The sequence below is a fragment of the Miniopterus schreibersii genome (genome assembly GCF_964146895.1).
Source record: "Miniopterus schreibersii genome assembly, chromosome: 15".
Classification (NCBI taxonomy): Eukaryota; Metazoa; Chordata; class Mammalia; order Chiroptera; family Miniopteridae; genus Miniopterus; species Miniopterus schreibersii.
Window position 1 is genome coordinate 21,518,681 of NC_138115.1, and position 11,974 is coordinate 21,530,654.

Consider the following 11,974-nt stretch of genomic DNA (forward strand, 5'->3'; position numbering starts at 1 on the left):
CCAAAATCAGAACCGGCCGGGCAGAGGGGCCGTGGGAAGCAGAGAGCTGAGAGCACCAGCAGCAGGGCCCCCGCCAGCAGGACCACACTGATAACCCCTTACTCTTCACTGCCCCCCAAGCCCCACTAAAGGTCCCATTCTACCCCTGGGCCAGGCCTCAATGCAGGGAGGATGCTGAGAAACTAAGGATGCTGAGTACTGGGTGGCCCTGGGTTTCACTGGAGCAGGCAAAGCAGTTACCTGCCTAGGGTACCAGAGCAGCCCAGGACACCTCTCAGAAAGGATCCTGCCCCTCACCAATAGCTTGGGACAGGGAGCCCCCACATTGGCCCCATTCTTGGGGGTACAGATGGGGGACTCCACTGGCCCCCCTCTAGGCAGACTTCTAAGTCAGCCCCCATTCCAGGGCTGGGCCAGGCCAGGAGTCCCCTTTTCTCCAAGACCTAGAGGCAGCCTGTGCCCTCCAACCAAGTAAAAGTGTTCTGAGATGGCTGGGGCGAGGGTGGGCAAAGGAAGGCAGAGGGTAAAAGGCCTATTGCAGCTCACATGCTATCTGAGCAAATGAGTCTGTGCCCTGAATCCCACCATTATTACTGTAACATCATTGGGGGCAACATCTCCCCAGATTATAAAACAAACAGCCCCTCAAGGGTCTGGTTATGAGCCACCATTTCAACAATAATCATCCCTCCCATGTCCAACACAGTTTATAGTTTGCAAAGGCCACCTGAAAAACAGTAAATCGCTTGATCCTCATAACAACCGCTGGAGGGGCTGCTGAGCACCCAAATGACAGATGAGGAAGCTGTGTGTGGCTGAGGCTTGTGGCAGCCAGGACAAGGTCCCTCAGATAGGAAGGGGTAAGCCAAACCTGTGACCCAAGACAGACTCCAAGCCCCGTGCTCTTTACCTGTGAAGGTCAGCATGGTGTGGGCTGGCTGGGAGCCCTCACACTCATCCACTTGGAAGTCCTGAGTCCTGCCTGCTTACTGGCCCGTTTGCAGTGGGCTGGGCCTTCACCAACAGACACTATATTGTCAGGAGCTCATGAATTTTAGCTCCCAGAATCTAAGACTAGAACTGGCACCTGGCTAAGCTTCCATCTCCTTGGCATTCCAAGCCTTGTGTACCTCTGCATCCACACCCTAATTATGGGATACCCCACTAACATCTGAGGCAGCCCAAATGTTGAATGGCACAGTTTGAAAGTTTTTCCTTATGCTAGGCCCATGAACTTCTATTCAATCTCCAGAGTCCAACTCAAGTGTCCCCTTTCTCAGACAGTCCTTCTTGATTCCACCAAGAAAATTAGTTCATGCTTCTGTCTTACCTCTGACCACACCATATCGTGATGGTCTACACATCTGCCTCTCTCACTGGGCTATGACCACATTAGCACTGTCTCCAGAGTCCTAACTCCCAGCATGTGGTAGATGCCATAGTAAAACCTTGAATGAATCTACTGTTGTGTGATTTTGATTCATCAAATGACAGAACTAGAAGATTCTTCAAGGACTCCTATGCAATTTTCCTATTTTACAGTTGAGTAAACTGAGGCTGCAAGAAATGGATGGCTTGCCCAAGGTTATCCTTGAGGGTAGAATTTGGTCACAGGCATTGGTCCCCTGCCCTGCCCCCTGTGCCTCCCCTTCCTGCAGCAGACATACTTGGGGCATCTGGCCTTGCCCTTACAGGATATGTTGGGAGGCAGGGGGACTGGACAGGCAGAAGTGTTGTGAAATCAGACAAACAATGGCGCTAGTGTTGCAACTCTGGGAAGATTGGAAATGACAGGTCAGGGTTACCCACAGGGAAGAGGGGGAGAGAGGCAGGAGGTTGGCCAGGAGGATTACTGATAGCTTCTGCCTCCAGCATTTGGCTTATGGTGGACACAGAGCGAGGGTCAGGGTTGGAGGAAGGCATGAGAAATAGGGCAGGGGTGAGGGGAGAGCAAGCCTAGCTTGATTTTCAAATAACCTTTAGTTGGCCAGACCAGTTTTTCTCCCTTGGAACACTTCCTAGAGCAGGGGAGTGTGGGGAGAGGAGAGGGTCAGTCTGCCTAAGGATAAGGGTGAGCAGCTTCGCCCAGTCTGATAGAGGCAATCTGCACAAGGGAGACAAATGGGATAGGTCGGCACAAGTCTGACAGAGGCAGAATCAGATAAACTCAGAGGCCAGCTGTGCCTTCTCTGTAAGCTACGGGCTCTCCATTGCTTCCTCTATGGAGGGTAAGCAGGATTGAGGGTACACCTCCCCTCCCCTTGCCCAGCTCAGGGTCTTCTGACACCTGGGCAGGGGTCTTGGGGCAGCTCTTGGGTTAGCTGCTATTATAAAGAGATGCTAGCAGGGCGCCTCAGGGGACAAGAATCTTTTTCCAAAGGCTGCTTACATTCCTGCTCTCCACAAGTCACCCTTGGAGAAACTGGGCTTCTCCCCATTTTACAGAAGAGAATATTGAGGCCTAGAGACGTCAAGTGATTTGCTTAAGAGTTATAGAGCCAGTGAGGATAAGCAGCAAGATTAGAACCCAGATCTGTCCTCTAGACCCTTCCCTCTGTCTCTGCCTAGAGTTGCCCAAATGTGAGGCACATGGCTCAGGCTTTCCTAGGCCCATGACCTTGAGAGGCCATGGAATGTATGTCTGGGGGAACCTCATGGCCTGGCTGGTCCTAAGTCTCCCCTCCACCACCTGGGAGTCCATCCCCACTCCCAACAAGGTCCAAAACTCCCTCAGCCAACCCAATCTTGGGCTGGGACTTTGTGGCCAGACAAACCTGGATTCAAATCCCAGCTCCTTCATTTACCGGCTGTGTGGACTTGGGCAAATGACTCAACCTCCCTGAGTCCCAGTTTTCTCATCTGCAAAATGGGGACAATAATACCTACTTGGCAGAGTTGCAAGCTAAAGGAAAGGGCAGCTGTTATTAATAGAAGAAACATGGTGGGGGTAGGGGTCAGGTAAGATTCTCCAGATGGCTCCTTGGGAATGTTGGGGGTTGGGTCTACTCCAGTCCCTCATCCCACTGGGGTATGATAGTTCTCATATACCACCTATTGTGGCTGGTCAGGGTGGTCTCTAGGGCCCAGGCAGCTCTGCTGAGACTTTAATCCGGGCCCCAATTTCTGGCGCATCCCGTGGTTCTTGCTCCTTCAATAAGGAGGGTGCAGGCCTGACTACTGGCTAACTCCAGCCACCGTTCACAACGATATCCTACTGTGTGTCTCATATGGTGTGATCTTCACAACATTCTGGAAGGTAGGTCCTATTTTTATCCCCATTTTACAGATGAGGAAACTGAGGCATAGAGAGTTGAAACAATGTCGCCCAAGGTCACAGAGTGAGCAGGGGAGCTGGGGCTCAAAACCAGTGCTGCATGAGGCCCCATCCCTAGCCCATAGACTCTATGTTGTCCAGGGAGCCACATGGAACCTGAATCTCCCACAGCTGTGGGTGTGTCTTCTCATGAGCACAGGTCATAAATCCTCAGCCTGTAAGGCCTACCCTAGCTTTCTAGCCGGGTGGGACAGGTATGTCATGATGGTTGAGATGGCCTCTGAGAGGCCAGAGGCCAGGAACAGGGGCCAATTAGGGAGCTGGCACTTTCTTTGTTGGGAGAATACAGAGCCTGGGGAGTGAAGAGCTACTTTGGGAGAATTTCCTGGGGGAGGCTGCCTTTTCCAGGCCTGGGAAACACGGTCTCATCTATGTTACCCCTTTGGGTTAATGCCACCTTGTTAACAGGAACATAAACGCTTCTCTCTCCCATCCATCAATCCTGACTCCTCACCTCAGTCTCCTTGCCTCTTCTCCCGCACCCTCCTCCTATTTACCCACTCCCTGCACCTTAAAGAGCTTTCTCAATTCCTCTAAACCCTTCTTTGGCTCCCCTGTGTCCTCAGCATAAAACCCAAATTCCTTACCATGGCTCATGAGGCCTGAAGACTATTCTAGACCCCTCCTATTGTCCTCTGTCTGCTTTCCTACCAAGTCTCCCTTGCTCCTCAAACACACCCCTGCATTTCCATGCCTCTGTTTCTCTGCATGCACTATCCACTCTGCTAGGGATGCCTCTCCCTCCCCCCACCCCCACACTTCTCTGTCTGGAGCACACCTACTCATCATTCAAGACTCAGATCCAACAACTCCTCCTCCATGAAGCCTTTACTGATTTCCCCTCCAACACCCTTCCCCTCTAGGAAGATTCTTGCAAGTAAGCTTTTTGTGTGCATCTGTCTTATACACCGGGCTGGGGGATTCTCTGGGGATAGGGAATAGTCTCATATGCCTATTGTGCCACCAGTACTGGGCACAGAGCCTCAATAAATATTGATTGAACTGTTAAGGCAGGTTTGTTGAATGAAAAAGCAATTCCCTTGGTGGTTTTAAACTAGTACTTGTATCTCTCTGTGGCTCTGGAAATTTTCTTTGCACTTGCTTGGAGGTCCTGGCTTAAGAGCTGCTATTCCCTGGGCCTATGAACAGGTCTCCCTCTACATGCCCAGCTTGGGCAGGGGAAAGACCCTAACTTCACTCAGATATCCAAGTCCAGAGATGTCTCAACTGGAATGAGAAGGCTTGAGTCCAAAGTTGGACTTGAGGTGAGTTGAGCACCCAGGGAGGAGCCCCTGTCCCTAAATGCTCCCTCTACAGCCTGACATTTCACCATTACTAATGCATTCCTTTGGATTATTCAGTCAGCAAACATACAGTCAGCTCTCACTGAATGTGAGGTACTGTGCTGGGGTCCCTAGTTAACATTCGTGTGTGTGTGTGTGTGTTTGTGTGTGTGTGTGTGCACTCCTGCTATAAGGCTGACTCCCTGGAGGAAACAGAGGGAGAGGAAAAGGAAACGGGGAATGGGGATGATGAATCCAGGAGTGTCGGGAGATGAGGGAAAGGACCTGACATTTGCTGAGCACCTACTATGTGTCAGGCACTTAGCACATGAGGTGTCATTTACGCCTCACCACCACCCCAAGAGAATTTGATGTTTCTAGTCCTCAACTTAGAGGGCAAGTGTCTTGGTCAGTGGTGCACAGCTGTGTGGCACAGGACCGGGCATTCAAACCGCTGTCTGCCATGCAGGCTGTGCTCTCTCTGGATGTGCTCCCATTGAGGAGGCTGTAAGGACCCAGCAGAGAAAGACCATTCCCAAAGAGGACAGGAGAAGAAGGGGTGACAATGGAGAATACTGCAAGCTGACTAACTGAATGGCTGGACACTGCTGGGACTGTAACCAATAAAAAGTTAGGGAATAAAATGTGTCCATCCCAGCTTCCCACACATGTGTCATTAGGGTGGGATGGAGTCCACAAGGGCAACATCAGCTGTCTCTGCTGAGTGCTTTCCTGTGTGCAAATGCACATTCTATGGACATGCACTTAACCTGCTATGTGAAGAGTACCACTCCCATTTTACTGATGAGAAAACTGAGGTCTGGAGAGTAGAGGTGACAAGTACATAGCTAGAGCTAGAATTAGAGCTCAGATCTTTCCTGGAAGACTCACAGAGGTGCAATGGGTATGGGCTTGCCCCTTATAAGGTTTCTAAGCTGCCAGGGCTCTCAGAGAAATAGAAGCCCTTGCCCTGTCACACCAGCCCCCTCCCTCTAGGATGCGAAAGGGCTCACTTGCTTCAGTCCTTCATTGCACCCAAAGGTGGCTAGGGAATAAGGGTGGATGCCAAGACTTGGGAGCTGGAACCCGATGGACTAGTTCCAATCCTGTTACCCCATGATGGGCCGTGTGACTCTGGGCAAGTCCTTTGATCTCTCTGGCCTCAATGTAAAGAACCCCTCACCATCAAGGTAAATTTACAGAGAGGCATGAGACAAAGAGGCAGAGGCTATGAAGAGGCACAGTCTGTAGGAGGATATGGCTGTCTCTGGTGGGAGTAGAAAAGGGAATCACAGAAGGTTTCCCTAAGGGGGTGATGAAGGGGCTGGGGTCTGCAGGCTGAGCCAGAGCTCACTAGGTAAAAGTGGTGTTCCTGGCAAAGGGAATGGCATGTGCAAATGCCCTGAGGCTGGAAAGAGCTTAATAATTCTCAGGGGATTGAAAGGAGGCCCAAACGACTAGAGGGGAAGAGTGTGGGGAATGGGCAGGAGAGGAGGTGGGAGCATTTTGGATCATGTTACAGATTTCTGTCCTTATAGCAGAAATAGGAGGAACCTTAGAAGGGTCTTAAGGATTAAACAGGATGAGGAATGTAAAGCCCTGGTGAGGGGCCTGCCACATGACAAAATTCCACACTGTTGTCGGACAGCTGCACCTCAGTAATATCACACCTTCCAAAGGCAACACATTCATTCCTCCAACCATGACTGGAGCCAACTCTGTCCTGGGGACATTAGCAAGCAGGAAAGGGGTCCTGCTTGCACAGAGCCACAGCCAGGAGGACAAGAACATCCAGTAGATATTTATGGAGTCCCAGGTGTGTTAGGAGCTGAGGAGAGCTACCTGACAGAAGGGGAAACTGAGGCCAGGAGAAGTGAAGAAGCCCATCCCCCCGGGGTCATGGGTAATTGAGATGAGAATTGTGGGTCAGGACTCTTGATCCAGTGCTCCCTCTAGGCCCCCAGACTGCCCCTAATGGCAGTCCTGCTTAAGAGCTGTTGGGCAGAAGAGATGATATTACTATGAATTATTACAAATAATAGTACTGAGAGGCGGCATTGAGTGAACAATTACTACATGCCAGGGAGTGTTTGCTCTACCAACTTTTCATGTCTTGGCTCCTTTAATTCCTCCCTTTAAGGTAGTCTGATTATCATTCCCATTTTACAGATGATGAAACTGAGGCACAGAGAGGTCATATAATGTGGCCAAGGTTGTCCTGCTGGTAAGTAGAGTTGGGATCTAAGTTCAGACATCTTCTTTTCTACCCTGTTACAGGTCTGGGGAACGCTTGGGCCCTACCAGGGTGTCCAGCTGGTGGCCGAAGGGAGCAGGGTGGAGGCGGGGTGCGGAGCCAGAGCTGGGCCTGAGGGAGGTTGGGCAATGCTGAGAGAATCTCGATGGCCTCCTAAGTCATCCCCATGGGGGCGTCCCACATTCTCCCAAGAGGGAATTCCTTTTGGGATTTGCCTGTGGAGCTGGTTTATATGGAATTGTGGCTCACCAGGGCCGGGAAGTGCTGCCGGCCCCCTCTGTCAGCCTTACTCTCTGTTTTACAAATGGGAAACCTGAGGGCCAGAGAGGGGCAGCCACCTGCCTTGAACACACCACAGCAAGGCCAGGGCTGGGAGGCAAGGGTTGGCTCCAGGATAGCCCTTTAACCCTACAAGAAAAGCCCCACTGTCACCTAGTGGGCCCACCTTGCTTAGAACCCATTTCCATCAGATATGGCTCCAAAGAGCATCTGCACAGGGGCCAGGGCCGATCTCCAAGGAAACCCTGCATCAGTGGGGGACATTACAAGCCTGCCTGTCCCACTCTGCAGGCCCTCTGTGGATGGGACTGCCCTCAAGGCTGGACCAACTCTCTCATTACAAGGCCACTGACAGGCTGCCCCAGGAGGTGGAGTGAGTACTGGATCAGGAGCCAGCTGAGGTAGGACTAACTACTGTGGGCCAGGGGATGTCCTGCTTTCCTGAGTCCACCTTCCTTTCCCCCCAGCCTTCCTGACCTGCCAACCCCACAGGCTGATTTGCAACAATGACATAAGGACATACAAGAAGGACATGGATGGGTCTTGGCAAAATCTAAACAGCTTCTCAGATATAAGATGCTCTTTTCTTTCTGGGGGATACAGCAAGTAGAGCAGGGGCTTAGAGATCAAAGAGATAAAGGATTGAACCCTGTTCTGCCACTTAATATTGGGTGGCCTTGGGCTAATCACTTGGCCAATTTGAACCTCAGTTTCTAGATCTGTGAAGTGGGAATAATTCCTGCAATTATGAGAGTGTTAGGAGGCCTAAATGGGTAACATGTATGTGTGGGGCACATAGTACAGTGCCCAGCAGTCTGCCTTGCTTCTCCATCTCTGTTCTGCAAAGGTGACATAGAAAATCTGGTCTTTGATTTCAAACAAAATGACAGAGAATATGAAGATATCATTGGTTCCTTTCATCATTTCTTTAGCATTAACTGAGCACCTACTACATACCCAGCAATATGGGGACTGCCTCCTGGAGAGGCTCCATAGGATACTCTGTTACGAAGAAGGGAAGGAGGGAGGGAGGGTTTAGGGAGCCCTGTAAGGTGCCAAGTGGTGGCTCTGCCCTGAGATGAGGAAAAGACAGTGCTCCTGCTCTGCACCTTCCCCATGTGGGGGTGTCTCAAACCTCTCAGGACCTCCCCCAAGGGTGGTAACCAACTCCTCTGAGACTTGGTCAGGGCTCTCAGCTGCCAGTCCCACAGAGGAGCCCACCTATGAACCCCTGCCTGAAAACGCAGCCCCAACTCAGTTTCCAGAACGATCCTGGCTTGAGGCCAGCTGGTGCATGACTGGAATATGGGCTCTGAACTTACACACACCTGAGTTCAAATCCAGGCTCCAACACTCACTGGCTGTGTGACCTTGGGCAAGTCACTTCACCTCTCTGAATCTCAGTTTCTCAGTAAGATAGAGATAATGTCTACCTTGGACGATTGTGCTGAGAATTAACTGAGATACTACATGTATACTTTGTAGGTCATGTGTTACAGGCACCATTAATGGTAGCTTAAAATGGCCCCAGAGCCCCTCTTTTCTTCCCTTGAAGCAAGCAGGACCTAAGCGTCCTATCCTGGAGGCTTGGTGTGACAGCAGGCTTGCCCAGTGGTGTTCCAGAGTTGCTTGTATTGGCTCAGGAGAGCTGACTGTAAATATTGACAGTCTTGTGTTGGTAGCTTGCAGTTCGCCAGGGTGGGAGCATTTGTCCCCCTACTCTACCCTCTACCCCCCCAAAACTGGCAAACACTACAAAGTGGACCCTCATCTCCTGAGAGCCGGTCACTCCACGTTCACTACACCACTGAACCCTGGGCAGGAGTTCAATGCTGCTGTCTAGAGTCCATTGCCTTTTGTATCCCTGGATCCCCTTTCTGCTCTGGTTTCCTTTGACCTTTCCCTCCCTGTCCACTGCCCTTGTCCACCCAGCACTGGGAACCTGCTCTTGGGTCGTCTCTTATTTTCCTGCCATGGGGCTTGCCTTGGATCACCGGATCACTGCTCTGCCCAAAGGGATTTCAGTGTCAGATAAGGTGACTCTGGTGGGGCACTGCCCTAGAAAACTGCTGGCCAATTACCTTATCTCTCCCCCTCCCCCTCTGCCTCTCTCTTTGATGAACTCTTTTCAGCTCAGCCTCCAGCACTTCAGCCACCCACCTTTTCACTCAAACTCTCATCCTGAAGGTTCCACAATACCCAGCACCCAATTCTCTGATCTTCCACATCTACCTCTTCACCCTCTGGCCCCATGAAGCCCACGAGCAGCCAGTGGCCCATGGCTTTGGGAGACAGGTGGCCCCGAGGCGGTCCTGGTCCTGCTCCCTTCCTTCTCCCCACATCCCTGGACCAGCTACTCGATCTCTCGAAGAGGCCACAATAAGGACAGTGATGTATATGGGGGCGCTCGTCCTGGGTCAGGCACTGTGCCAACAGCTGTACTGGCTGATCTCATTCTTATTTTCCCATCTGCAGAATGGGGGAGATGAAAGTGTCTCCCCCAGGGACCTGTGTGGTGATCCCCAGCGATGGCTTTTGTGAAATTGGCTCGCCGATGATAAAGTGCCATGCTAATGCTGTTATTCTGCTTCGAAGGGCAAGGCTTGTTTAGATCTACATTTTTCAGATGTGTTTTAAAAAAAAAACACGCCACAGGCATGTTATTTATAGTCAGCTCCCATACGGGTTTTTATTATTCCTCACCTGCTCAGCTAAAAATAACAAATGACAAAGGTCATGTCTGCTCCCACCTATCAGAGAAATCTGCAAAAAATAAGGCTTTTGATTCACTGCCTCCGTGAAGTGAGAACTCCCCTGCCAGCCATAGCCCCCGGAATTCCTAACGGGGTCTCTCTGGCCCATGCTGAAAAGGTGAGGGAAACTGGGGGCGAGAGGCTGCAGTATCCCGCTGGGCAGGTGAGGCCTGGCCTCAGTCACCTCTTCCCCCAGTCTGGGGATACAGGTGCTGGTGAACAACCATAGATGGAAGTCCTGGGCCCTGGTTTCAGGGTGGGGTGCGGGCCTCAGTTTCCCCATATTCGAAATGAGAGGGGTGGAGTAAACAGGTGCTGAGAACTTTCTCTGGGTCCCAAATGCAAAGATGCTCTAGTCTTAGCTCCCTCCTCTCAGCCCTGCATCACTGTGGACTCAGTGGACTTCCACTGGCCACTGATAATGACCATAGACTCGAAGATGTGAACGATCAGAGCCAATGTTTGTGGAATGCTGACAGCCTGCCAGGCACATGCCTCTAGGTACCTTTAGGCGGAGTAAACTCACTGACTCCACACACCACTCCCTCTCCCGGGAAGGAAACTTGTTGTCCCCCATGTGACAGATGAGGGAGGGGATTGAGCCCCAAAGGCGAGGTTGCATGTGCTTGGTCTAGCACCAGGCAGTGACAGTTCCAGAATATGACCAGGTGTCTGCTTCCTGGGCCTGAGCTCAGTGCCAGGCGTTGTGCTGGGCACAGCAGGTAGGAAAACAGACACACCCAGATCTTGCTTTCCTCATTGCCACCGAGGGAGTGATAGTCCCAGCTCTGGTGGCCCTCACGCAGTGCAGGGAGTGGCAGCGGAGGGACAAGTGGAGCAGCCTCGACAAGGATGCCTCCCTTTGGCCTCTTGGAGGTTCCAGCTAGGATCTCATTTCTCCTGGTCCTTGCCAGTTGAAAGATGGATGGAAAAGGCATTCCAGATGGTGGGCACAGTGAGAGGGGAGGTGGGGTAGAGTGCAAATGCCTGGGATGTTTGGGGCAAGGCAGGGCTGGGTGTGGGTGGGAGTCATAGAAAGCAACTGGAACCCCACAGCAAGGCGGTTAGCATTTCGCCTGTGACCCAGAGCCCCCCAAACCTCAGTAATAATGTTTGCTGGTTTCACAGTACTAGCATATACTTCATATTTTAAAAAAATCAACTACCTTTGATACACCTATTTAGTATCACCTTAAGCATTCATAGCCCCGAGATCATAGATTTGACCATAGTTGTATTTCTTTCCTGACACATTAACACAAGTACACAGCTATTAAAACAGAAAGGGTGTGCTTGCTTGCTCCCCAGTGGTGGCTGGCTCTGCTTTTCGGGAACCAAACCTGTGGCCTGGGCCCGCCGGTGGGTTAGGTGGCTGATGTGATCTGGATTGCAGAAGGATTTTTTGGCAATTAGAAGAAGAGGCAGGAGAGGCATTCTTGGGGGTCACCTTTGCCTCATGACAAAGTTTGGGGGTGCTAGCGTGTCCCCTAGATGCGCACTGCTTGTCATCTTCCTCCTCAGCTCATCAGGTTTTACCTGAGCCCGGGAGAGCTCACTCCTAGATACACTCTTTTCCCAGCCAAGAGCCGCTGAGGCCCGTTCTGACCTCAATGACTAACACACATTCCTGGCCTAGTTAGAAAGCCCCTCGCCTCTCATATTTATAGCCACCTCCCTACTCTGCTTGCGCCTCTGAGGGAGGCCTGACTCTTCTTAGCCACCCCTTAGCTGCCCCAGCCCTGCTTGTCCTCACTGAGACAGAGGACTGCAACAGGGGTTTCATTCTGGGTGACCAGGGCATGTGGCTTCCCCTCTCTGACCCTCATCTGTAAGATGGGAGGCATCGGACCCCCAGGCTGGGCTGGCTGTGGTGAGTTTCAATGAGATCCTGCTTCTGAAATATGAGAAATGACAAATGCTAGGGGAGCACCAACTAAGTTGTAGGCCCTGTTCTAAGTACCTGGCACATCTAAACTCACTTAAGTCTTATGGCAACCCTATGAGGGATATATTATTTTCATGCCCATTTTCCAGAGAAAGAAATGGAAGCACAGAAAGGTTAGGTAACTTG